The sequence below is a fragment of the Triturus cristatus genome, chromosome 9 (genome assembly GCF_964204655.1).
Source record: "Triturus cristatus chromosome 9, aTriCri1.1, whole genome shotgun sequence".
Taxonomy (NCBI): domain Eukaryota; kingdom Metazoa; phylum Chordata; class Amphibia; order Caudata; family Salamandridae; genus Triturus; species Triturus cristatus.
In genome coordinates this window covers 734730344-734756807 of record NC_140592.1, presented here as the reverse complement: position 1 = coordinate 734756807, position 26464 = coordinate 734730344, and positions in this window count along the sequence as shown.

Sequence of the window (26464 nt, the reverse complement as noted above, 5' to 3'; positions counted from 1 at the left end):
ATTGAAATGTGTCTTCTAATAAAACAACTGTGCTTCCTATGTGTATTCTTATTGAATCTTTGGATCTTTCGTTTCAGCAGTCTCGCCCACATATATTCATGGTTGAACATTGGACAGAATTTGTTTCCCTCCTGCTTTCTTTTTCCTTCCAGATATTCCGTATTTATATGTCCTCCTTCTGATCACTTCATGCTTGTGCCTCTGTTAGGTGCCCTGGTTCTGTACTACCATCTTTTTCAGCGTAATCTGCAGTGTCTCCCCTTACCTGTTTGGAGCTCCGGGCAATGATACTTTGACCTCTGCGGACCTATTCCCATCTGTCAAGACTTAACTCTGACTTGCAGAAGAGCGTGCATCCACAGGAGCGAATATGGACCCCTAATCTCCCACAAGGTAGTGCCCAAATGAATATCTTATAGTAACTCGAGTAAAGGCTACTCCCTCTAGGAAGAGAAGAGACAAAGGAATGGACCACCAGAGGAAGGAGGCGACTGCAACTCTCTATGCACAGCAAGGGTTCCTCACTACACTGCACAAACAGTAAAATAACAAAGAAGAGAGAAGAAAAACAAACATTAAGGCGCTTCTCAGACAAAACTAACAAATATAGACTGATAGTTTATCTTCCTCCCTTAAGCGTTGTTTGTGTATGCCCACATACTCACAATACCATTAGTTGTCTGAGGTGCTTTCAGTTCGCAATGGAGACATTAATCGGTACCAGGGGCGTAACACAGATCCCCGCAGTCCCCGCGGTGCCGGGGCCCCCAACCTCCAGGGGGACCCTCAGCACCGCTCTTCAGCCGGAGAGCTCCAAATTGAGTTTGGAGGGGGCCCCTCCACAGGTGACCAACCATCCGTAAGTTTCATGGACAACCCGTTATTTGGGCCTCAAGTCCGTTGTCCGTAAGGATTTCTTTCACAGCCACCTTTTGTCCGTAATTCTGCAGAGTGCAGTGAGCTGGGCCACTGCAAGCAGCCTGAGAGTTCTGTAACTCTCACTGCAGGGGCCAGCACGCGCTCCTGCTGTGATCAATGCCCTGCAGCAGCCACTTCCCGACCTGGCGCAGACTGCTATTAGCCCATTATCATTCTGTATGTTGGCCTAATTATCACAAAAAAATGATAATGGGCCTCTCTGTGCGGTGACAGGATGACCTCTTTTCACTAGTACGTTGCACATGAAGCCATGTGCGGACTCCAACATGCAGGAAGTATTTGGTGCTTGATTTTCTCCCCACAACAATCAGAATATTTTAAAGGAGTCAATCTCTGACTGTGAGTCAGAGAGTGACCTCTCAAAACAATGTTCAATAATCACAGACAGTGTTTGCCCTGCTTGGCTCTCATCTGTTAAATGGGACAACCCAGTGCAGTAACCAAATAAATACATTTTGATGATGTGAAATGCCACAAAAATACCTGCACAGTTGCTCAAAGCTGCATGCATACCAAATAAATGCGAAGTCAACGATTGTCGCAACCTAATATAAACTTATTTTGACGTACTTATGTTGGTTGTCTATTTACATACTCATATACTATTGTGTGCCCTGCTCTGATATGTCTGTAAAACGTACCTTTTGTCCTGAATTTTTGCCCCGAATTTTGACCTTCTGTCCTGAATTTTTGTCCTGAATTTTGACACTTTGTCCTGAATTTTCACACTCGTCATCCTGAATTTGCACCCATGCCAGTTGGTCGCCCTGGCCCTCTCAAAGGGGCATATTATCAAGCACGGCGTTAAAATTATTGCTGCTTTAGCGGCAAAAAATTGCCGCTAAAGCGGCGATAATAGGCTTGATAATATGCCACAGAGAATTCCAATAGAAGCCCCTGTTGACACCAGAACATGGGCTTCTATGGGAATTCTCAATTTTTAAAACATAAATAAAAGGCATTGTCATTTACAATGCCAATAGCTCAAACTCATGTAAATGCAAGACCTATTGCATTGAAAATGCTTGTTACTAGGATTACCCTGGGATGTCCCTACTCGGGACCCAACATGCTCCCTCTCATCCATTGTTGGAAGGTTCTCATGTCAAAGACAAAAGGTCTGTACTCAAAATGACCGTGGTGGCCCATATAAAGAGGCTTAAAAGTTGCCTCGCTGTGCCTCCCACTGTCACTACAGAGCTTGCCTTGTATAGCGCTTATAGGGCTATAATGCTGTGTCAAAACGCGCAGTGAGAAACAGGCAAAGGAGGAGGCAGGTTAGGGGAAAGCAAAAAAAAATAATAGGTAGAAGGGACAATATAATGCTACATCACGCGGTGTCCTTGTATAACGTGCATAAGTACTAAATCCGCCTCGGGCGCTAAGTGACAAGACGTGGAGGAAATGAAGAAAGGAGCAAGATAACTTGTTACCACGTCTTACTGCATGCAGATATTACGGTATACTCCAGTGACGTAACACAAAATGATGGGCCCCCTGCAGAATGTGATGAGGGGCCCCCGACTGCTACAGATCTCACTAGGGATATGGCAAAAACATACCATGGGATGGGTGTGTCTGTAGGGGAAGCACAACCGCCAACCGGTGCCTTTAGAAACACTAGAATTTAAAGCATATATTTCAAGTACTTCCAGTGTCTGAAGGCTGCACTGGAACTATCAATGTGTGCATAGTTCACCCCTCCAACAAATAAACACCCTTTGGCAGAACATTCTGTGAAAGTAACAGCAGAAGAGATTCAAACTCCCACCAGTCTACACATTTCCACTCCTAACATAGCACCAAGACGACTGCTTGCTCTCTGTCTTTACATCTGCTAAATCCATCTCATGCTCTGTGGGTGTCCAAGGCATTTTGTTCTCTAAAAGTATTTACATCTGCTCTGCTGCATTCTGAGGTCTGACTTTGGATCGCTGATCACATGGCGTGCCGGATCCTGTCACACAGTCGCCCTAAAAAAGACACACTCCTTAGATGAACATAAACACCAACACCAACACACGGCATGGATAAAAGTCTTACCTATTCCAGGTGCGACGTAGATGAAGTACAGGAAGGATGAGGAGAGAGAGAAGAGGAAGAAGACGGCCACCATGGAGTGGTTCGGCAACTGGAAAAATGTGCTCAGGGCCATACGTAGTCAACGATTTAAAAAATGTGAAAAATAAAATAAAACACAAGTTCAGAACACAGCAGGTGCCTCTGTAAGAAGTCACTTTAAAATAAAAAAAAGTGATCGGCGAGTTCAAGGACTGTTGAAATAAAAAATAACAAATAAAAGAAAAGTTGCAGCAGAAAGTGAGAAATTGAATCCAGAAATCGAAGAGGTCCTGTGGTTAAAATTCGGTATAAAAAATATAAAAAATATGCCTTTCCAAACTAGGCTCAGCCTTTTATCAGCAGAGGGAAGGGGCAGCTTCTATGCAGAGGGCGGATAAGGTGAATGAAACAAAGTGCTTCTGTGGAAGAGACACCGTGCGCGAGTAAAATATCCAATCCGGGTGGGCGAGCCGAAAAGGGGACAGGGAGGGAACAAAAAAGCTTCACTTGCAATGAAAAGCGAGCGTTCAGCATAAATTGTGACCCGTGCCAATCAAAAGCATGGGTGGAGCTTCCACCCCACTTCCGAAAGCAACCCGATGACAATAGATCTCGCAGAGCGAGCAGCGCATGCACTGAGACGCTAGGCGAGACCTAAAAAAACGGTGTCTTTTTACAAGACAAAAAGAAAGAAGGGGATAGTCCTCTGGTTGGGTCATAAGATGGATCAAATCCAAGGACGAAGGAAGTTCACAAGAGTCACTAGCATCCGAAAGTCCAGAACAGGAATCAGGATCACAAAACTGGAAATCAGGTAATGGGGCGTGGTCCAACTTCACCAGGTAAGTAAGCCAAGCATCGAAGATTGTGTGAGGCCTTCTTTTATCTCTCAGGCCAATCACACGTGAAGATAGGCATGTGAGTTTCTGTGGTGCCGCACAAAGAAGGCCCAATCCATTTCAGCTTTTGTGATTCCCAGTAGTGGTGCATCTTGGGAGAAGTAGTTAGAAGCGAGTTACACCACGCAATCGAACAAGAACCACGAGGTTTAACACCATCCTCTTCCTTGACCAAGCTTCCTCTACCCTGTTTTCTTTTCTTACATGCCACTTTGAATGTCTATGGCTTGAATATAGTACTCCCTTTACCTTAGCTCTTTTCCTTGCTGTTCATTACAACTTTGGCTTAACTCAAATCTAACAAGAAACACTTCTTTCATTCACTCATTGCCGAACAATCTCATTATCCTCTGTGGCTGTGCACTATGCTTACTCAGCAGCTTTCCCAGACCATTCTTCTTCTTTTTCAGCCAACTCTGTGCTTTGTTTCCAAAATCTTTAACATCCCTGCTACTTTTTCTTCAGCTCCACCAGCTATTTCTTATTTTTCCACATAATTGTTCTCTCATTCTCCTTGTTCTCTAAGTCACTGGAGTTCCAGGCCATCTTGGAACTGGATATGTATTCCTACCTGCTATCTTCTTCCTCTTATCCTTTACCCCAGCCTTTGGTGAATACTGTGTATCCTTTGGTAATGTCTTATCTGGTTTCTCTTTTCAATCTCTCTCTTTATTTTGTTTTCTCCTTCTTCCTTCAGGGCTGCTACAGTACTAGTGTTACCTAAATAACTCACTCTTGACCTTAATGATCTTTCTAACTTTTGTCCTAGCTCTGTGCCTGTGTCTCTGCTGTCAAAAACTGGAAGTCATTGCATTTCTTAAAACGCAACACTGCAAAAAACGAGAATCTCTTCTTTCTGGCTTACCCAGCTACAGCTACCCCAGAACCTAGACACTCATATTCCATTCCTAGCCCGTGTTTTAATTCAACTAGAAATCCTGGAATCATCTTTGACTTTTCGTTAAGTTTTGTGTAGTTAAGAAGTGTCGCTTTTATCTCTCTAACATTTGTAAAATAAGATCTTTTCTTCCTTTTTACGGTTCGCCTACCCAGTGCATGTGCTGTGTTGCGAGACCTATTGTTTACAATTCAGAGGGATTACAACCAACCCACATTAGTTGTTTTCGTTGTCACTCTCATTTGCAATCATTCGATTCCTAAGCTGCTGTAGGCTTCCCTTCCTTTCTTGAGGTAACTTCTCCCTAGAGCATCGACCAATTACATTTGTTTTTCTTCATCTTTATTTTTCCTCATCTTTTTGCAACACTCTGTAGTTTTAATTTTATAAGCAGTTCGGTATTCCTAGATGTGCAATGTACTTTCCTACTATGAACACAGAAATATGTCTTCTTACTTATGTTGCTTTTACCCTTATCTGCCGTCTCTATTGACACTTTAGGTACTTACACCCACAGCTCTACGACTTTACTCCACTCTACTCTATGTTACCCCACTCTATTCCACAGCACTCCATCCTACTCTACACCACTCCACTCTACTCACAGCCATTCTACAGCACTCCACAATGCCACACCACTCTACCCCAGGCCTCACCACTCTGTTCTATGCCATTCCACTCTATGCCACTCTGTTCCACTTCACTCAACTCTACTCTACACAGTGCCACTCTGCGTCACTCCTCTCTTTGCCACTGTCCTCTACCCTGCTCTATTCTGTGCCACTCTACTCTACGCCATTCCACTCAATGCCACTACATGCCACACTACTCTGCTCCACCCCACTCTGTGCCACACTACTCTACACCCTTCCATTCCACTCTAATCCTTTCTATGGCACTCCACATAGTGCCACTGTGCCGCAATCTATGCCACTCCACTCCACTCTATGCCACTTTATGCCACTATACTCTCTGCCTCTCTACGCCACTCCACGCCACTCCACTCTACCCCACTCTACACCACTCTACTCCACTTAAACCCACTTTATGCCACTATACTCTATGCCACTCTACTCTACTCCACTCCACTCCACTCTCCACCGCTACATGCCACTCCACTCCACTCTACGCGACTGCATTGTATGCGACTCTACACCATTTCACTCTATGCCACGCCACTCTTCTCTGTGTCACTCTACTCCATGCCACTTTACTCCACCCCACCCTATGACACTGTACTCTACATCACTTCACTGTTCTCCAATCCACTCTACGCCACTCCACGCCATTGCACTCTATGCCACGCCACTCTACGCCATGCCACTCTATACCACTCCAATTTACACCACTCCACTCTATGCTTCGCCACTCTACGCCGCTCCACTCTACACCACTTCACTTTACGCCACTCCACTCTACGCCACTCCACCCTACGCCACTCTACTCTACAACCTGCCACTAACCTTTAGCCATGCTGAACAGCAGCCTCGCTGCTGTACAGCATGGCTAAAAGACATTGGCAAAGCCAATAGCTCTCACATAGGCAAGACCCATTGGCTTTGTTAATACTTGTCTTCTCTCAAACTGCTTCTTCAATTCTTGTGTTTTTTCTTGCATCAACTTTAGCACTTCAGTTTACATTGATCTTTGTAAATAACTCTTTACATCACTTCAGGTTATTTAAAACATCTACATTAGTCTTATCTTTCATTGATTGTCCTCTTACTCCTTCCCACTGGACTGAGCTATGATGGCTCACGGTCATTATTCAGTTCGGGGGGAGGGGGTGTTAATTTTATGCATAGTATTTATCTTTGTGTACATTAAAGTACTTTTCCTCTTGAAAAGTAAATGCACAGACTGAACAGTAATTTTTTTGTAACTATTATTTTTAATTTCCCACTCTTCTGCATCACTCAAAGAAAGAGGGGACATATCGACTTTACATTAATAAAAACGTTGCGTCTGTTGTGGCTTACAAATACTGAAAAATGAATTTTTCACTGTTATTACATATGTTACTGAGTTCTGAGTTTCCAACCCAAATTATCTCTCTGAGTGAACTTTGAACTGCCTTGCCGTGGCTACCCTAAGAGTCAAGTGCAAAAGGGGTGTGCCTGATTTCCTGTGTGAGCTAACAATAGTACAGAGACCACACGACATCGCTTAGAAGAAAATGAAAAGTTGGTAGAATTGAGGTCCAGTAACTCATGGATGCCCTTGGGCTACCAGAAGAAAGTTCTGCAAATGTATGTGTGTGTTGCAGAAGTGTCTGTGTCAGCATGCATGTGTGTCTGTATGCATGCAGGAGACTATGAGCCCGATTCACAAAGGCAATCTGAGTCTAACTTTACGACTTTTGGTATTCACTGAGGTCATTTACGAGTCATATCTTTGCATCCGCAGTCGGGATGGAATCTACGGCTTAGGTCGTACTCTCCTCACCTGGGTCGTAATCCCGCAACCGGACCGTACTCTTCGCACCCGGGAAGTATTTTCCGGCTCGGGCTGGATGAAGTGTAATCAATGGGCCAGAGTGCGTTTTTTACTAAAAAGGAACATTAGGAACGTGTGATAAATGGTAGAGGAGGTCATGAAAATCAGTCTGGTCTGGGAAAAGGGTGTGGCCGGAAACTACATCATATCCCAGAAAAGTTTCCTCCTGTGCATCATGGTACATGCAGTCCACAATTTGCGCTCCCCTCAGTGTCAACACTACAGTTAACACTGCAGTGTTAAGATTGCCTTTATGAATCGGGCCCAATATATGTTATGCCAACACATCACCCTGTGTAGAGCTGACCCAGTCACAACAGTGGCATTTCTAGCAAATGTTTGGTCTTCCTTATAGGTTCATGTGTTTTAATGCTGCCTTTTGCAAAATGGCGATGTTGTTTGGCTCCGTGGCATAATGCCCACCCTTAGGAACTAAAACTTAGCACCTGTTTTTTCAGGTTACCACCTAGACCCAGCTGCGGCACCAACTGAGGCATAACGCCCCTGTATAGCACATATGTCAAGTTCAGCAAAGATCAGAGGAGATGTGACTGGACAGTTCCAATTTATAAAAACAATAAAAAAAAATGTATATTCAAAATAACATGTTGGAATTTCCCTGCACCCTATTGCCACTTATAGGGAACATAGGGTTTTAGGTTATTCTATTCCTATATTGTTTAATAGGACAGCAATATGTGCATGGCCACACAGTGTTGCTGCATTAATCCAAAGGGGCCCTCTATTCAGCTTCGGATATCATTGGTAGACCTGCACTTTGAGCAACTTTCCTGGCCTCCATTACTCTGATGTGTTTTTGCTAATTTTCCTCTGACTCCAATCATGTAATGGAGATGGGAGTCATCACTCTTGTCTGATGGCGGTGATCATCTCACAGAGTCTGCCTGTCTCAATCCATAGACGGCACAGTTGTCTCTGGACATAATCCATTCTCAAGTTTGTGTAAGGTTCATAAAAAAATCTACATTTAACTTTGCAGAAAAAAGTAGGATATATGGCCTTCCTTTAACTTTGTCCACGCTCCTTCTCTGTTTCTGTACATGGTGCTTATAGTCTAGATAGAGCAGCCGTATTGTATTTTCATATGTTATGGACCAATAATCTGGCTGCTTGGAGAAAAGAGTCTTTGTCCTTATAGTTGAGGTCCCCACCCAATCTCCACAGACCTGAGAGAATCCACACTACTTTTAGGGAGTTTGGCACATGTGTCCATATTGTTGAACAGAACCACTTTGGTTGATTTGGACTTCACCAAGATGTGTGCCTCTAGTCGACCAGAAATGTAAATGATTTAGCCATGTCTATCAGACTAAGTTTCACTTATGCCAGATCATAGTACACATCCATGGCTCCTGCAGAATGTGAGTTTTTGTGTAAAGAATTGGACTTGTCTATGTTGTGTTGGGCAAGTTGATGTAATTGGGCACAGACTTGGTGCTGATCTCTGTGGCTTGCCCACTGTGGCCCGCTAGTGTGAAGAGCTGAGCACCATCACTGTGGTCGCCTCTTCGCTTTTCTGCCCCCTTAAATCCTGCTTTAACAAAATATTCTCATCTTTTGGAATGCTTCAGATTGTCATGTCCTCCCATGGTCATCATTCAGTTGCAAAGAGGTTGCAAGATACATAGGTTTCTCTTACCATAAAATCAGGCTGCTCTGACCACAGGCTAATGGCATTGTGAAACGTTTCATACCCACTTTAAAGGGACCATCCTGTGAAGAGATAAACAAAATTCTCTTTACCCAGTCCTGCATCACTAGCAATCACCAACAGTAAGCATTGTAGGACATTGTCTTGCTTGATGGCATCTGGTGGGGTTTTCAGATCAATTGCGATATCATTTGCTAGCTGGCCCTTTAAAGGAAGCAATGCAAATGACTGTACACACACAAAGGTGGCAATTTATAATGTGGTGTTCTTGACTCTGACACAGACTTGATAGATCTGACACTTCACAACTGCAAAGTCACTCGCAGAGTTATTTTTCAGTAGGAAACTGAGGACTAAGATCCCATATGCTTCGTCTTCTCCCATAACAGTTCACACTGATGGGAACATGCAGGAAAACAGAAAGAGGAAGGCATCTGCTGAAAAGATTAATGGATCTGCTCTCAACATGTGCAAAGATGGGGACACGCCGACAAGGACCTCATCAATCTACTGTGGGCTGAATGTAGTCCCCTGTGAACTTTCATCAACTCATGAGGACATGACCGATAAAGCGGTACTTGAGGAATTGTCCCTCATAATGACATTATGACTGGGTTTTACATTAACTTTCCTCACCCCATCTTTTCCTTATCTCTGACTCCCACTCTCCCAACCATGTTGCACCATCAAACCCCCAGAAAGATCTATCGGGCCTAAAGATTATATAAACCCTGTATGTGAATGCGACCTGGGACAAGCGGGTAGGAAAAAAGAAGGGAGAAAGTCAGCCTGTGCACTGACAACCTAGACACCAATTGAGCTCTACCCTACATCTACTGGACATTTGTTACAAATGTTACAGAGTGTCCAACATTTACAGTGCAGTTTACATTGATGTTAATAGCGCCTGCTGTCATTGTTGCAGGAACGTTGTTTGCGAGTCAATGGTTATTACATTCAGGTTGCTGCAAGACTTGATTAGGATTAAGAAGCAGCCTTAGAATATCTTTTGAGACCTGAGACCTGGCCAATTTGCACACATGATCATAGGGGCTGAACCCAACTCTCTCAAGAAAGATGGGGGACTCTGTCTGGGACTGTCTGGGACACAGTCAGGGACTTGGGCAAGGACTCGGAATTGGGAAGAAAACCTACATAGAAAGAAGATTACAGCACTTCCCAGGGTCACACAGCAAGTCAGAGGAGAAAAGGGATCCAAAGGGGAAGCCTGTACAAGTACAAGATGGCTAAGACTCAAAGGATGGGCACTCAAGAGGCAATTTCGACTGACCCGGAGCTACCCCCCCCCCCACCCCAGCACCTTGAGACTCTCACAGGTAAGTAGAGCGCTTCACAATGCCCTGATTTACCGGCACTGCACAAAGCTCTACTCTACACCACTCTACGACACTTTACTCCACTCTACAGTACTTTACTCCACGCTACGCAACCTCCCTCTTCACCACTTCACTCAATGACACTCCACTCCATGACACTCCACTACATTCCATGCCACTCCACTGTACGACACTCCATCTACGACACTATATTCTTCTCCACTCTATGGCACTCCACTCTACAACACTAACTTTTAGCCATGCTGAACAGCAGGCACGTTGGTGTACAATATGGCTAAAACACATTGGCAAAGCCGATAGCTCTTACATAGGAGCGACCTATTGGCTTTGCCAAAACTTATTTTTCTTTCTACATACTCCCCCACACTTTGTGTTGCATTTTGCTGTCTCTTGCATATACTTCTCCCACCACCCCGCGCTCCGTATTGTTCTCTACATCATGTGCTTCTCCCCGGTCCTCTGGGTTATTCTATCCCTGGTATGATGCTTTTTCCCTTATTCCCCTGGCCGTTTCCCAGGCTCCAAATATCTGCCCTAGCCCCACAGCGGTCCTTTTTTAAAAATTATATTTATTTTTACAGTTCCGTGCTAAAATAAATCACCAGTCCAAGTAACGTTCTTTGAGAAGGAAAGTGAACGTCCCATTATTTGATTCTTACATGGGAAGACTTATTCCACTGTGTAAATGATGCATGTTTACTTGCTCTACTTTTGAGTTAGACACAGTGAGCCATGTTTGCCATAAAGATGTCATACAGTGATCTACTCTCCTCCGTATGCGCATTGTATTGATTCGTGCTCCTGCATAACGGACTTAAACTGGTACAGAATTCCTAGAAGTCATGCATGTATTTCTATAGGTGATTCGCATTGACCCATGCCCTCTATATTTGCCTCACAGTCACACTGATCCACGCTCAGTGTATCTAACATCATTGGCACGAACAGGACCAACTCACCCTCCCAGGCCGCCTGCCCAACTAACAACCACTCATCCCCTTTCATAGATCTCCTCACTCAACCGGGCTTCTCAATCATTTGTTGCGACTGCAAGGATCGCATTGGTGGTGGATTAGCCATGCTATATAAAAACAATCTTTCCTTAACTCCCTTCCACAATACTAAATACCCTATCTTTAAATATTTAAAGGCCCCAACCCCATCAAATTTCATGTCATTTATCACCCGCCAGGTGAAAAACCACAATTCTTGGAAGATTTAGCAAACCTAATAATGCAAAACTCCCTAAAAGGCAGCACGTACATTATACTAGGAGACCTAAATCTGCACCTGAATAATGCTGAAGAGCCAACAGTACACGCCTATCCACCCTCTTGGAAGCGAACGATCTTACCCAACACTGCAGTAAACAAACTCACAATAAGGGCTCTACCCTTGAGGCAATCATCTCTTAGCACAACACCCTATCCCTCTACTCTATCCTACCCACCGACTGGACTGACCACCACCTAATTCTCTTTGATCTCAATGCCATCCAACCTAAGGCCTACCCCCAAACCATCCGTCCCAAGCACTGGGTGAGAAATATACATCGAATCCCCTAGAGAGAGCTAGAAGCATTGGTAAGTTCCCTAATTCTTCCCACACTCGACCTCACCTCTGCTGATGACTTCACAGCCCACCTGAAGACAAAAATGGCAGAACTCCTTGACACAGTTGCCCCTCTGAAACTAAAGAAATCAAGAAGTATCCCTTCCAGATCTTAGTTCAATGAAGACCTTAACAAAGAGAGGTGACAACTTTGATTGGCTGAAAGAAACTGGAGACAACAACTCACATTAACCCATCTCTCAATCGTCCGAGCTGAACGACTAAAATACAAAAAACGCATCTTCAGAGAAAAATCGTCCTTCTTCTGAGCCCAAATTGACCGGTCTAGGAACAGAACTTAAGACCTCTTTAACAACAGTAAACAGCAAACCTACTTGTTCCCTCAAAATGTAATTATTGGCTCTACCAAGCATGGCGAAGTGTTTGCAACTTTCTTCTCTGAAAGAAAATCTAACATCAAAATCTGCCTTGACCCATCCACCTCTCCACCCTACACCAAGGATGACCCCCTATCAAAAAGGGTCCACCCACGGCCCTACCTCCAACTAATGGTTGTCTCCCGGAACTCCCCCTCTCAACAATCCATAACACCAACTGCAACTCCTTGCAATTTAAAAATTAGTCACCCTGGACTTGAATTTGACCATATCCCTGAAAAAGTCCTCGAAATACTCACTTGCATGAAGCCAACTTCACGCATCTTTGACCCCCTTCCTGCTGTGCTTGTCAAAATCTCAGTCACTTTATTTCTCCCACATGGACCAAAATCATTAACTCCTCCTTATCGAGTGGCTCCATGCCGGCCTTCCTCAAACGCGGCCAAGTCACCCCCCTCATCAGGAAACCAGACTCTGACCAGATTAAACTTAACAATTACAGGCCTATAACTAACCTCCCTCTCCTTTCCAAAACCTCGAAAAATGTATGCTTGTACAACCCAACAACCACATTAAAATTGTAACCTGCATGACACCTTCCAATCTGGGTTCAGGAAAGGCTGCAGTACAGAGACTGCAATACTTAACGTCACAAACAACCTACACAGATCTCTGGATGATGGCCAGTCCTCCTGGACCTCTCAGCTGCCTTCAACCATGACATCCTCAGAAACACCCTCTCACAGCATGCAGGCATCAATGGAACTGCCCTTCAGTAGTTTACTTCTTTCCTGAACCAATGCTCACAGCTACTCAAACTAAGCAATTGCACCTCAAAAGCAATATCAATCTCACAAGGAGTTCCTCAAGGGTAAATCCTGTCTCCTGCCCTATTCAACCTCTATGTGGAACCCCTTGCAATGACCCTCAAACAAGCCAGAATTGCCTATCATCTCTGTGCAGATGACACCCAACTCTACATTACAATTTTGTCAGTTAACCCTTTCAGTGCTCCGTCATGAGCACAAGTGCTGCTATGCTCATGACGGAACCATTCCGTCATGAGCACATGCTCAGAGAATCCCTCTGCTGCAGGCAGCAGAGGGATTTCCCTTTTTTTTGTGCCTGGGGAGGTGCGGAAGAGCTCCCCCAACCTCCCCAGGCCTATTTTTAGATTTTGTTGAAATGACGATTGTGCGCATGGCGCGCTATCGTCATTGAAACAAAAACGAAACTGAAACTTAGTTTCAGTTTCAGTGTTTCAGTGCTCGTGAGGCTATCTCAGCCCCCGAGCACCGAAACACTTGGGAGAGGTATTGTTGGAAAGGGGAGAATCTCCCCTTTCCAATGGTACCCTTCCCTAGTGGATCCCTGCTTGGGGATGACCCCAAGAGGGTGATCCCCAAGCAGGGATCCACCCACTAGCACCAGGGAGGGGGGAGCGCCCCCTTGGGCAAGGGCCTTTGCTCCCCCATGTTTTTGTAGCCACATTCAGTCTTTCTGCCCCCCCTGGGGGGCAGATGGGACAGTAGCCCCCAATCTGCCCCCCCGGGGGGGCAGGAAGCCCACTAGAAGCCAGGGATTTTTTTTATTACAGCAAAATAGTGGTGGGAGCTGCCCAATATGGGCACGCCATAGCCCCCACCCCGCATGCACAATTAGAGTCTTTCTGCCCACTAGAAATCAGGGATTTTTCTTTTTTTTATTTACGTTGGGGTGGGGGCTGCCCAAAAAAGGGCATGGCAATGCCCCCCCCAGGGAAATTTCAGTCTTTCTGCCCCCCCATGGGGCAGACGGGGGCAGCAGCCCCCAATCTGCCCGGGGGGGGGGGCAGAAAGCCCACTAGAAACCAGGGATTATTTTTTTTTATTGACGTTGGGGTGGGCGCTGCCCAAAAAGAGCATGGCAATGCCCCCCCCCCCGAGAAATGTCAGTCGCCCCCAATCTGCCCCCCCCCGGGAGGGCAAGAAGCCCACTAGACACCAGGGATTTTTATTTGCACCATTTTTTTTAGGGTGGGGGCTGCCCGAAACGGGCACGCCAATGCCCCCACCCCCCTGCCACAATTACAGCCTTCCTGCCCCCCAGGGGGGCAAAAAGCCCAGTCGACGCCAGGGATTTTTTTGGCAAATTTTAATTAGGGTGGGGGCATTGGCATGCCCGTTTTGGGCAGCCCCCACCCTAATTCAAATTTGCCTCACAAAAAAACCCTAGCGTCTAGTGGACTTTCAGCCCCCCCTGGGGGGCAGATGGGGGCATTAGCCCCCATCTGCCCCACCGGGGGGGGGGAAAGCCCTTTAGACGCCAGGGGTTTATTGGGGGGAAAATTTGAATTAGAATAGGGGCTGCCCATGCCCCCACCCCCTTCCCCACAAAAATTACAGCCTTCCTGCCCCCCAGGGGGCAGATGGGGCTGTAGCCCCCAATCTGCCTACCCCAGGGGGCAAGAAGCCCACTAGACGCAAGGGATGTTTTTGGGAAATTTTTTATTAGGGTGGGGGCATTGGCATGCCCGTTTTTGGCAACCCCCACCCTAATTAAAATGTGCCCAAAAAACTCCCTGGCGTCTAGTGGACTTTCAGCCCACCCTGGGGCGCAGATGGGGGCATTAGTCCCCAATCTGCCCCGCCGGGGGGGGGGGGGCAAAAAGCCCACTAGACGCCAGGGTTTTTTTGGGGGCAAATTTGAATTAGAGTGGGGCAGCCCAAAACGGGCATGCCCATGCCCCCACCCCCTCCCCCGCAAAAATTGCAGCCTTCTTGCCCCCGCTGGGGAGCAGATGGTGCAGTAGCCCCTAATCTGCCCCCCCCGGGGGTGCAAAAAGCCCACTTGACGCCAGGGATTTTTTTGGGAACATTTTTATTAGGGTGGGGGCATTGGCATGCCCGTTTTTGGCAACCCCCACCCTAATTAAAATTTGCTTAAAGAAATCCCTTGCATTTAGTAGGCTTTCTGCCCCCCCTGGGGGGCTAATGGGGGCATTAGCCCACTAGTTGCCAGGGATTTTTTTGGAGCAAATTTGAATTAGGGTGGGGGCTGCCCAAAACAGGCATGCCCATGCCCCCACACCCTCCCCCACAACAATTGAAGCCTTCCTGCCCCCCCCTGGGGAGCAGATGGGCCAGTAGCCCCCAATCTGCCCCTCCTGGGGGGACAAAAAGCCCACTAGACACCAGGGATTTTTTTTGGAAAATTTTTATTAGGGTGGGGGCATTGGCATACCTCCCTGGAATCCCCCGAGTGTCTAGTTTTCAGAAATGTGTGGGTTTGGTAGGTTTCCCTAGATGGCCGCCGAGCACGGGGCCAAAAACCCAGGTGACCCCCCTTGCAAAACCAGGTTGTTTGGTGATAGGCAATTTTGATGTTGCCTCACTACGTTTTATGCCCTTGCCTGTCGCGGGTAGTTGGGCCTCCCACACGTGGGAGGCACCGTTTTTATCGGGAGACCCGGGGGAACGCTGGGTGGTAGGAAATTAGTGTCAGCCCGGTGATGCCACAACTTTCCCTCACAAAAATGTGTGAAAAAAGTGATTTTGTTCAGCTAAAATTGAGGTTTGCAGGGGATTCTGGATAAGGAAACGTTGGGGGATCCACGCAAGCCATACCTTCCTGAAAGCCCCTGGGTGTCTAGTTTTCAGAAATGTGTGGGTTTGGTAGGTTTCCCTAGATGGCCGCCGAGCAGGGGGCCACAAACCCAGGTGACCCCACTTGCAAAACCAGTTTTTTTTGTGATAGGCAATTTTGATGTCGCCTCACTACGTTTTGTGCCCTTGCCTGTCGCGGGTATTTGTCCCTCCCACACGAGTGAGGAACCGTTTTTATCGGGAGACCCGGGGAACGCTGGGTGGTAGGAAATTTGTGTCAGCCCAGTGATGCCACAACTTTCCCACACAAAAATGAGTGAAAAAAGTGGAGTTTTAAGCTAAAATTGAGGTTTGCAGGGGATTCTGGGTAAGGAAACGTTGGGGGATCCACGCAAGCCATACCTCCCTGGAATCCCCTGGGTGTCTAGTTTTCAGAAATGTGTGGGTTTGGTAGGTTTCCCCTGGTACCGGCAGCTGTAGGGTTCAAAAACTACAGCTAGGCACTTTGCCAAAAAAGGGTCATTTTTCAGTGCGAAATTGAGGTGTGTCCACATTGCTTTTGCGCCGTTTCCTGTCGCGGGCACTAGCCCGACCCACACAAGTGAGGTACCATTTTTCTCAGAAGACTTTGGGGAATGCGGGGTGGGTGGAAATTTGTGGATCCATGCGGATTCCAGAACTTTCCACCACAGAAATGTGGGGAAATGTGTTTTTTTGGACAATTTTTTAGGTTTGCAAGGGATTCTGGGTAACAGAACCTGGTGGGAGGCAGTCAAGTCACCCCATCCTAGATTCCCCTGGGTGCCTAGTTTTAAAAAATGTATAAGTTTGCTAGGCTTCCCTAGGTGCCGGCAGAGCTATGGTTCAAAAACTATAGCTAGGCACTTTGCCCAAAAAGGGTCATTTTTCACTGCGAAACTGAGGTATGTCCACGTTGCGTTTTGCGCCGTTTCCTGTCGCGGGCACTAGGCCAACCCACACAAGTGAGGTACCATTTTTCTCAGAAGACTTGGGGGAACGCGGGGTGGGTGGAAATGTGTGGATCCGCACAGATTCCAGAACTTTCCACCACAGAAATGTGGGGGAAATGTGTTTTTTTGGACAATTTTTTTAGGTTTGCAAGGGATTCTGGGTAACAGAACCTGGTGGGAGGCAGTCAAGTCACCCCATCCTGAATTCCCCTGGTTGTCTAGTTTTCAAAAATGTATAGGTTTGCTAGGTTTCCCTAGGTGTCAGCAGAGCTAGGGTTCAAAAACTACAGCTAGGCACTTTGCCAAAAAAGGGTCATTTTTCACTGCGAAATTGAGGTGTGACCACATTGCGTTTTGTGCCGTTTCCTGTTGCGGACACTAGGCCGACCCACACAAGTGAGGTACCATTTTTCCCGGAAGCCTATGGGAATCGCGGGGTGGGTGGAAATGTGTGGATCCACACAGATTCCAGAACTTTCCACCACAGAAATGTGGGGAAAATGTGAGGTACCATTTTTATCGGGAGACTTAGATTTGTAAAGCAACTGTTATTACCTATTGACTTTCGATGCATTTCTGCCTTCCAAATGAAAGACATTGTGTAAAAAAGAAGTCATTTTGAAAAAAAAGCTGATAATTCTCAAGCTAGTATGAGTATTCCCAATTTCGAAAATGTGCAAATATCTACTGTTTCTAAACTCTATAATTTGTTCCCATTTTAGAAATACATAGGTGTCTTTCATACTGATTTTTCCATGTATACATTTTCCCACAATAATTGCTATATACCCAGTACATAATAAAAAGCCATTGCAAATTGCTGCTCGGTTTTTGACTCTAGATTCGTCGGGTTCTTGGTGAACCTACAAGTCCTATATATCCCCACAACCAGAAAGGTCCAGTGGATGTAACGGTATATTGCTTTTAGAGAGCTGTCATAAATAAAAGAAGTTACAGGTGAAAACGTTGACACAAAGGGCTGTTTTTTTCAACTAATTTTCAATTTTTCCAATATTTAACTGTTAGTTTCTATAAAGAAACCTTGAAGGATCTACACATATGACCCTTTGCTGAATTCAGAATTGTGTCTGCTTTTCTAAAATGTATAGCTGTCCAGGATCCATTATTGCTTTCATACCCATTTCTACCATTAACTGGAAGGAGGTTGAAAGCACAAAAAATAGCAGAAATAGGCTATGTCCCAGACAAATGCCAAAACTGTGTAAAAAATGTTGTTTTTCTGACAAAAGTCTGTCATTCCCTAAAAGCTGGGAAAATGGTTGATTTCAGCCCCACAAACCCTTTTTGATACCATTTGCAGGGAAAAACCCAGACGCTTTCATTTGCAGCCCTTTTCTCATTTTTCCCCAAATCCAGGGGAATCCACAAAGCCTGGGTACCTTTAGAATCCCCATGATGTTGGAAGAAAAGGACGCAAATTTGGCGTGGATACCTTATGTGGTCAAAAAGTTACAGGGGCCTAAGCGTGCACTACCCCAGATAGCCAAAAAAAGGCTTAGCACAGGGGGGGGGGGAAGGCCTAGTAGCGAAGGGGTTAAAGACATCTAGCACCAAAACAGCAGTCTCTTCACAGTTCAATCCTGGCTAACCAACAACCATCTTAAGAACAACCCCATCAAAACCCAAACTTCTCTTCATCCAATGGACATCTGGCTCAATAACCTCATTGCATGAAACTGCAAACTATCTATCTCCAACTTCCTCAAATCTCTGGGAATTACACTTGCTAGAAACCTGAACATGAAAGAGCACATAAAGACCTCAACTAAAAGTTCCTTCTATACGTTGAAGCACCTTAAAAAAATTAAACCCTTCAATTTCTTCAAAGACCTAAAGACTGTGGTGCAATCCTTAGTCCTCTCCAAGCTGGACTACAGTAACGCAACACTCACAGGCACCCCAAAAGCACACTTTGCCCCTTTGAAAGCTACACTCCATGCAGCGGCCAGACTACTGTCCGGGGAGAGTCGCTTTGAGCATATCTCTCCCACCCTCAAGAAACTCAACTGGCTACCAATAGAGGCAAGATGTATTCTCAAAACTGCCTGCATAACCCACAAAGCTCTCTATATGAAAAAAAAATGTCTAGCTTGCAAAGAAACTGACAAAAGCCGGCCAAAAGAGACCTTGCAGAAGCTCTAACAGTCTACTCCTGATTCCGTCCAAATTTAAGAAAGAAAAATCTCGCACTCGCCCCTTCTCCGAGAACACTCCCAGAATCTGGAACTCACTGCCTCAGGATCTTCATGGCAACCAATCACACCTTCATTTCAGGAAGAAACTTAAACTTCTTCTCAATAAACACCTACACTCTCCCACCTAAACCATCTGACTGACCTGTTGCCCTTACCCCACATCCTCCAAATAAATCTGAGCATCACTACCTCGGGGAAAAACTGTGTCTCTACTCTCCCCACCTTCATAACACCCCGCCATAACTAGCTCAAAACTTTAATGTCCACACATCCTACTGTCTAGTGTATACTTCTCTTATGTACTGCTGATATGTATTTTTATTCACTGCTTATGTATCTAGTGTAATTGTTGCTATGGTAACTCTGTAAAGTACTCTGATACCTCTGGATCTGGTTTAAGCTATCGTCTTTATATACTACTGTCTAGTGTATACTTTTTTATATACTGCTACTGTGTAGTTTTATTTACTCTCTATATAACTCATGCTAACTGCTATACTAACTCTGCAAAGTGCTCTGATACCTTTGGGTCGAGTTTGTGCTATCGTCTTTATATACTACTGTCTATTGTATACTTTTTATTTGCTGTTACTGTGTAGTTGTATTTACTCTATATGTAACTACTGCTATCCTAACTCTGTAAAGTGCTCTGATACCTTTGGGTCAAGTTTGTGCTATACACAACTCGATAAATAAATAAATATACCACTGTAGGTGATCACCCTGGTAATGCGACTCACACGTGCCTTACACTGGACTCACTATCCTGCACGTGTGCTTCCAGTCACGGCGCTCTATTCATAGCTCTCATAATATGATAATAAGATTATGTGGTCTGCAGTGCATAATTAGAGCAGATTCTACGATGCTTTCTTTACAGATACTCGATCATGCGGTTGAGGTTTCAGAATTCAGAGGTCTCTTTCCAGGATTCCTATGTTTAGATCTGGGAGTTAAGGCTCACCGCAGCTCACTCTGAGTTTAGGAAGGTCACAGATTCTGGGTCTCTCCTGGAATCAGGCATGTGATTGATGTGGGATAAGGGTTTTTCCCTCCATGCTTTTAACGTACACTCTACTGGAACTCTAGTGTCCCTATTACAACTGCAAAGGTAATTATATTTCTAGTGCAAATTTCCTTTGTGCCTGAAACTTGTCTCCAAGTCGTGACAAGTTTGCCCCTGCATCATATGAGCATGAGCTATTTGCCCATGTACAAATTACATACCTAGTGCAGAGGCGTAGCATGGGTGCCTTGGACCTTTACTCAAGCACGGAAAATGGGTCCCTATACCTTCTTGTTGGAGGGAAAAAGACCATACAGGGGGTGCCCTGAACACCAGCGCCACTGCACCTGTTGCACCATTGATAGCTATGCACCTGACTTAGAGCTATTTGCCCGTTTGTTTTAGCAGGTAAAACCTGGCGGTAATCTTGTTGGCAAATTGTACGAAATTCCAATTTCTTCAAATTTCGCACCATGAAACAATTTCCAGGGCACACAGATCAGAATTTTATGAAGTTTGGCAACATGATCTTCACCAGGTTTCAACTGCCATGGATACAATGTTTGGACATGAGCAGATAACGTGTTATCAGCAAATAATCTAACCCTGTCCCATTTAGAATTTCAGATATTTGAAATATAAATGTAATTATCCATGAAGTCGTAACCAGCGCCAAAGAACCAGGTCCGAGCTTTTCTAAACCCTTAAAAATAAGTACTGCGCCAATGGGCTCAAAGGGGGTTCCGAGGGGCGCAATGAACCCACCTGTTATGTTATATTGATTTGCATAGCGCACTAATCACCTGATAGGGTATCCTGGTGTTTTACCGGGTGAGAGACAGGTACAGAAGTATTTTGAAAGAGAGATGAGGTAGACAGGGTTTTACCGAGTTGCTCGGAGGTGTAGCGTTTTAAACGCTCTAAATTACATGGTTGCGCAATCGCGCTAAAAGAGACACGGGAGCCGGTATTCTCTAGTTTCACACGCGGCTCCGACTAACGAGTCGAGGCCACGCCCCTTTATTTAAATTCGCTAGCGTCTGACGTCACGCGTCAGCGCTAGCGCACCCCGGCAGCGCAGAAGGCTAGAACGCCTCGCGCGCGCCGGACACTACACTCCTTCCAACCTTTATAAACATTGAGCAAACATAGGACCAGAAAAATCAACGATGAGTCTGTTACCAGTCTGCCAGTCCTTACAGGTTACACCATATAGTCCGCCATATAGTCCGCCAGCTGGGATGACGGTGCCGGGTTCTTTCTCAGGTTGTAGCGGGATGGGCCGCCTCTGAAAAGGGCCACATCGGGGGTTCTGCGCCTTGGGGTGTTAGGCTCTGCCCGGGCTGGGGAGCCGCCAGGCAGGTTACCCCCCGGGGTAGCTGGGATGGACTGGGAACCACCATCCTCACTCCGACCGTCCTCCCCCCTCCTGATCTCCGCTCGGCTGGTCGGGGTCCGGCCCCTCTGGCTCGGCCCCGGGACGTGCAGGTGTTCCTGGGTGGACTTTTTTGAAGAACGACACATCTCGCGTGACCGTTTCAGCTCCCCTTTGAGCAGTCACCATCGTGCCTGTCTGGCGGGTGACAACCCATGGTTGTGGTTCAAAAGGAAGTCTGAACTTGCTGCCTGGGTAGCGGTCCTTCACGTACACTCGATCCTGCCGTTGTATCGTGGACTCCTTAGCTCCCCTTCGCTGGCTGGCGTGGTCATTCGAGCACATCCGATTGGCTAGGGTTTTTTCATTTAAGGCATGTGCCGGAACCCAAGTAGGGTGGTGTGGGATCGTGTCACTAACGATTCTTCCCATGGTGGCTGTTCCTGGCGCTGCCTCGGTTGTGACATGGGGGGTCATCTGGTATTCCCGCAGGAAACTGTATATCGCTCTCTCCAATGGAGATCCATCAGCCATGGCGATGCGAATGGTTTTGTTGAGTGTCCTCATAAACCTTTCCACCTCTCCATTGGCTTGGGGCCACCTCGGTGCTACTTTGCGGTGATGGATCCCCCAGCTCTTGAGGTACTCAGCAAACTCCTGCCCCTGGAAAGGCGGTCCATTGTCGGTCTTGACCACCCCGAATATGCCATGAGTGGCGATGGTTTTCTCGAATTTCGCTATTACTTCAGTGGCTGTCTGGCTCCCCACAATTTCGACCTCTGGGTATTTGGTGAAATCATCGATGATGACCAACGCATATCGTCCATCGGGGAGATGTCCGAAGTCGGCGCTCACACACTCGCACGGTCTCAGAGGGTTATCTTCGGTCGCGGGTGAGGGCGTTCCGGCTGTCCTGCAGCTTGGCACCACGTGCAGGTTCTCACCGTCTGCTCAACCATCGCATCCATGCCTGGGAACCATACTTTGGCTCGGAGCCTGCCCTTTGTCTTTACCATTCCTTGATGTCCCCTGTGGGCGAGGTCCACCGCCTGTGGAGCGAGGCTGGCCGGCATGACTAGTCTCGGGCCCCGCAGAAAACATCTTTGGGCGTCAACGGACAGCTCACTTTTCACTTTCAAGAATGATTCCAGTGTCAGCTTGGCTTGGGGCGTCCTTCTGTTGAGCGAGGCTTGGATTGTCCTCCAATCTCCCGACCTGACAGCCTCCGCCGCTGCTCTCACGCATTCATCCCCTTCTGAGGCTTCTATGATTGAGGCCAGGCTCATTGGGAGGGGTAGTGACCGCTCTGTCACATACCGGACGTACTCCTCTGTATCCTCGGCCTCCTCCTTCTCTTCTGTTGTGGCTTTCCGCGGGTGCCGTGACAGATAGTCCGCCGGGTTCGTGGCCCCTGGTTTGTACTCCACCCGGTAGTCGTACCCTTGTAGCTGGAGTATCCACTTTTCAATCCACTTTTCAATCCGGGGTGGCGGCTTCGAGGACGACCCTTGGAATAGAGGAATGAGTGGCTTGTGATCGGTTGTTACCGTGAAATGATGTCCATACACGTACACGTGAAAATGCCGGCATGCCCAGTGGATGGCGATGGCTTCTCGCTCGATGTGCGAGTACCGCTGCTCTGTTTCGGTCAGGGACCGGCTGGCGTAGGCAATGGGGGCCCACTCCTCGTTGTCCTGGAGTTGTGTCAGGACCGCTCCCAGCCCAAACGGGCCACGTTGGTGGGCTTTGCCGGGTCGAAGTACGAGAGGGTAGTGTCCGCGGACAGGGCCGCCTTCGCTGCTTGGAACGCCTGCTCCTGTTCCGGGCCCCACTGCCACGTGGTGGACAACTTGGTCAGCTCCCTGAGGGGTTTGGTGAGGTTGGAGAGGTCCGGAATGAAGCGGCCGCAGAAGTTGACCATGCCCAGGAAACTCCGGGCCTCCGAGATGTTCGTCGGAGCTGGGGCATCTTGGACATCCTTCACCTTGTCCGGGTCTGGGGCCACCCCTTGGTCCGAGAAGGTGTACCCAAAGAAACTGATCTTGTTCTGCAGGAACTGACACTTCTCCCAGTGCAGGGTCAAACCTGACTCCTGAATCCTCTTGAGGACCCCTCTCAACCGCTGGTGGTGTTCCTCTATGGTTGACACGTATATGAGCAGGTCGTCGCTCACGTTGAGCACGCCGGGGAGCCCACTGAGCACTTCTCTGATGGTATTTTGGAATACCTCGGCGGCACTCGAGATGCCGAAGTTCAGGCGCCGATACCGTCTGAGGCCCACATGTGTGGAAAATGTGGTGATGTACCTCGAGTACGGATGAAGTAGTAGCTGGTGGTAGCCGTAGGTCCATCTTCGAAAACCACCTGGCCCCGTTCAGCTCTCCCAGGATGTCATCAATGGTGGGCGTCAGGTGTCGCTCTCTCTTGACCGCGGCGTTAGGGAGGCGCATGTCCACACAGATGCGGACTTGTCCTGGCTGCTTCGGCTTCCTGACGATGACGATTGGGGATACCCACGGGGTTGGCCCACTGACCTTTTCGATGATGCCTTGTCTCTCCAGGGCCTCCCAGCTCCTCCTCGACCTTTTGCCGCAGGTGGAAAGCAATTCGCCGGTGCCTCAGCGCCACTGGTTGGACCGACGGGTCGATGTGTAAGGATACTTCCTTTCCTTTCAGGCACCCGATGCTGTTAAAAACTTCTCCAAACTCTTCCATGATGGTATCCAGTTCTTCCTCCAGGACTGCCATGGCAAACGAGATCAGTCTCAATTCTTCGGCCGATTGCCCGCTCAGCAGCATCCCGCTGCCCTCTTCCGTGACATAGACGGTGGTGTTGATGCTCCTCTCACCATGTTGTAGCTCTGTTTTGAAGCACCCGATGAGGGGAATGGGCGTCTTCTGGCCGTATGCGAACACCCGAATCTTCGCCTCTCTCAGCGGGGGTTTGACCCGCAGTTGGTGGTAGACATTGGCGGCCATCAGCTCGATGGAGGCCCCAGTGTCAATTGTCGCCTTTACCTCTTGTTGTTGGACTAGGATGCAACATTTCGGAAGTCTGCGCTTCTTCTTCTGTGGTTGGTGGATTGCAAACACATAATGGACTGGGTACTCTTCGGTGTCGTCGTCCATGTCTTCACTGTCTGCCTCTTCGCGTACCGCGTGGGCCGCCTCCTTCTTGACTCTGGTGGACCGGCACACCGCCGCAAAGTGGTTCATCCACCCACAGGCGCCGCACTTTTTCCCTCTGGCCGGGCAGTCTTGCATGCGGTGGGGTTGGCCGCCACAGTACCCACAGTCCTTCTTCTTTGCCTCCGGTTGCCGTTCCCCTCCGGTTTGCCTTCCTTTAGGCCGCACTACGTTCACCGCTTCCGCCACTTGCACTTGCTCCGTCTTTACAGGGCGATGTAGGGCTGCTTCCATATGCGAGGCCCTCGCTTGCGATAGTTCCTTCGACCGTCCGAGAGTAAGGATGTCCGCCAGGGGCTTTCCTTCTTCCTGGAGGACCGTGACACGAAGCTTGGACGAGTAACACCCCTGTATGATCTACCCTCGGATCTCTTCCTGTTCATCACGGAACCCACACGTGCTGGCTAACTCCTTCAGCCTGCCATGGAACGCATCCAGGGACTCGTCCGCCTCTTGTTTGGCTTGACGAAAGATGAACCTTTCATAGTCTCTGTTCGCCATGGGCTCGAAATGGGCGTTGAGCGCGTTCAGCAGTGTGTGATACGTTTTCGGCGTGGCTTCCACGAGAGTTTTGTATATACGGTGGATGTCTTTGCCTCCTAGGTGGAGCAGCAGCGCTCTACGCCGGTCCCTCGCGATGCCAGCCCCTTCGAAGTAGATTTGTAGATGGTCTGTCCAATCCCTCCAGCGCGGGGCAAGGGACGACGGGGCACCGTCAACGGCAAACGGCTCAATGGCAGGAATCAACGCCATCTTGGCACGTGCGCAGCCCGCGGTGGAAGCTGGCTCCCTCTCCTCTGCGTCGACGCCGACAGGCGTGCACCCCCTCTGGGCGTTGTGCGTTGACTTCCCTCGCGCTTCTACACCAACCGGTGGGCGCGCCTACCTCCAGACGGCATCTGCGGGACTCCTCAGGCGCTCATGGGCTTAGGCGATCTCACCCGGCGTAGGCCCGATCCGGTGGAGGGCGCGGTCGTCGTCAGGCACCTCGTGGAGCCGGCGCGGCGCCGCCTGGGCGAGACATACCCCTTACAGGCTGTAGAAGGGGGCACCAGGGCGCACACAGAGTCACTGCCGATGGCTGGATGGGCCTCCAGGGCACTTGCAGTATCCCCCACCAGGCCCAGCAGCAGGCACAGCCGGGTCACCATGAAGAGGGGCTGCACACTCCGGCTCCGGACACATGGGAGGCCAAAGATAGATGCTGTGGGGCACAAAAGCAGCACATCAGGGCTCTAGACACCCCTCGTCGCCAGTGTAGCGTTTTAAACGCTCTAAATTACATGGTTGCGCAATCGCGCTAAAAGAGACACGGGAGCCGGAATTCTCTAGTTTCACACGCGGCTCCGACTAACGAGTCGAGGCCACGCCCCTTTATTTAAATTCGCTAGCGTCTGACGTCACGCGTCAGCGCTAGCGCACCCCGGCAGCGCGGAAGGCTTGAACGCCTCGCGCGCGCCGGACACTACAGGAGGCACTCGTCGATTGACCTTTCATTGATCTTTCATTGACCTTTCATAAACATCCCGCTCGCTCCTCAATGTTCAAGGTGCACCGAAGCCACTTACTTTCACAGAAATAGCCCACGCCGCAGAATACACGGCACTTCTCACGAAGATTACACGCGTGGGCCTCACTGCAACACACACAGGTGTTTTCATTGAAAAGCTGTCTAAACGATAAGCTATTCCCTTGTATTCTATAGCTTATCGGGTGAAGGGAGGGAGGGGGTCTCGTGCTCCAGCTGAATGTGTTCCCTTTCTACCACTTCCCTCCAATGCTGCCCCTGACAATGCATACAATAATTAATAACTATAAATACACCTAAATATATTTCGCTGCAGAGCGGCGATT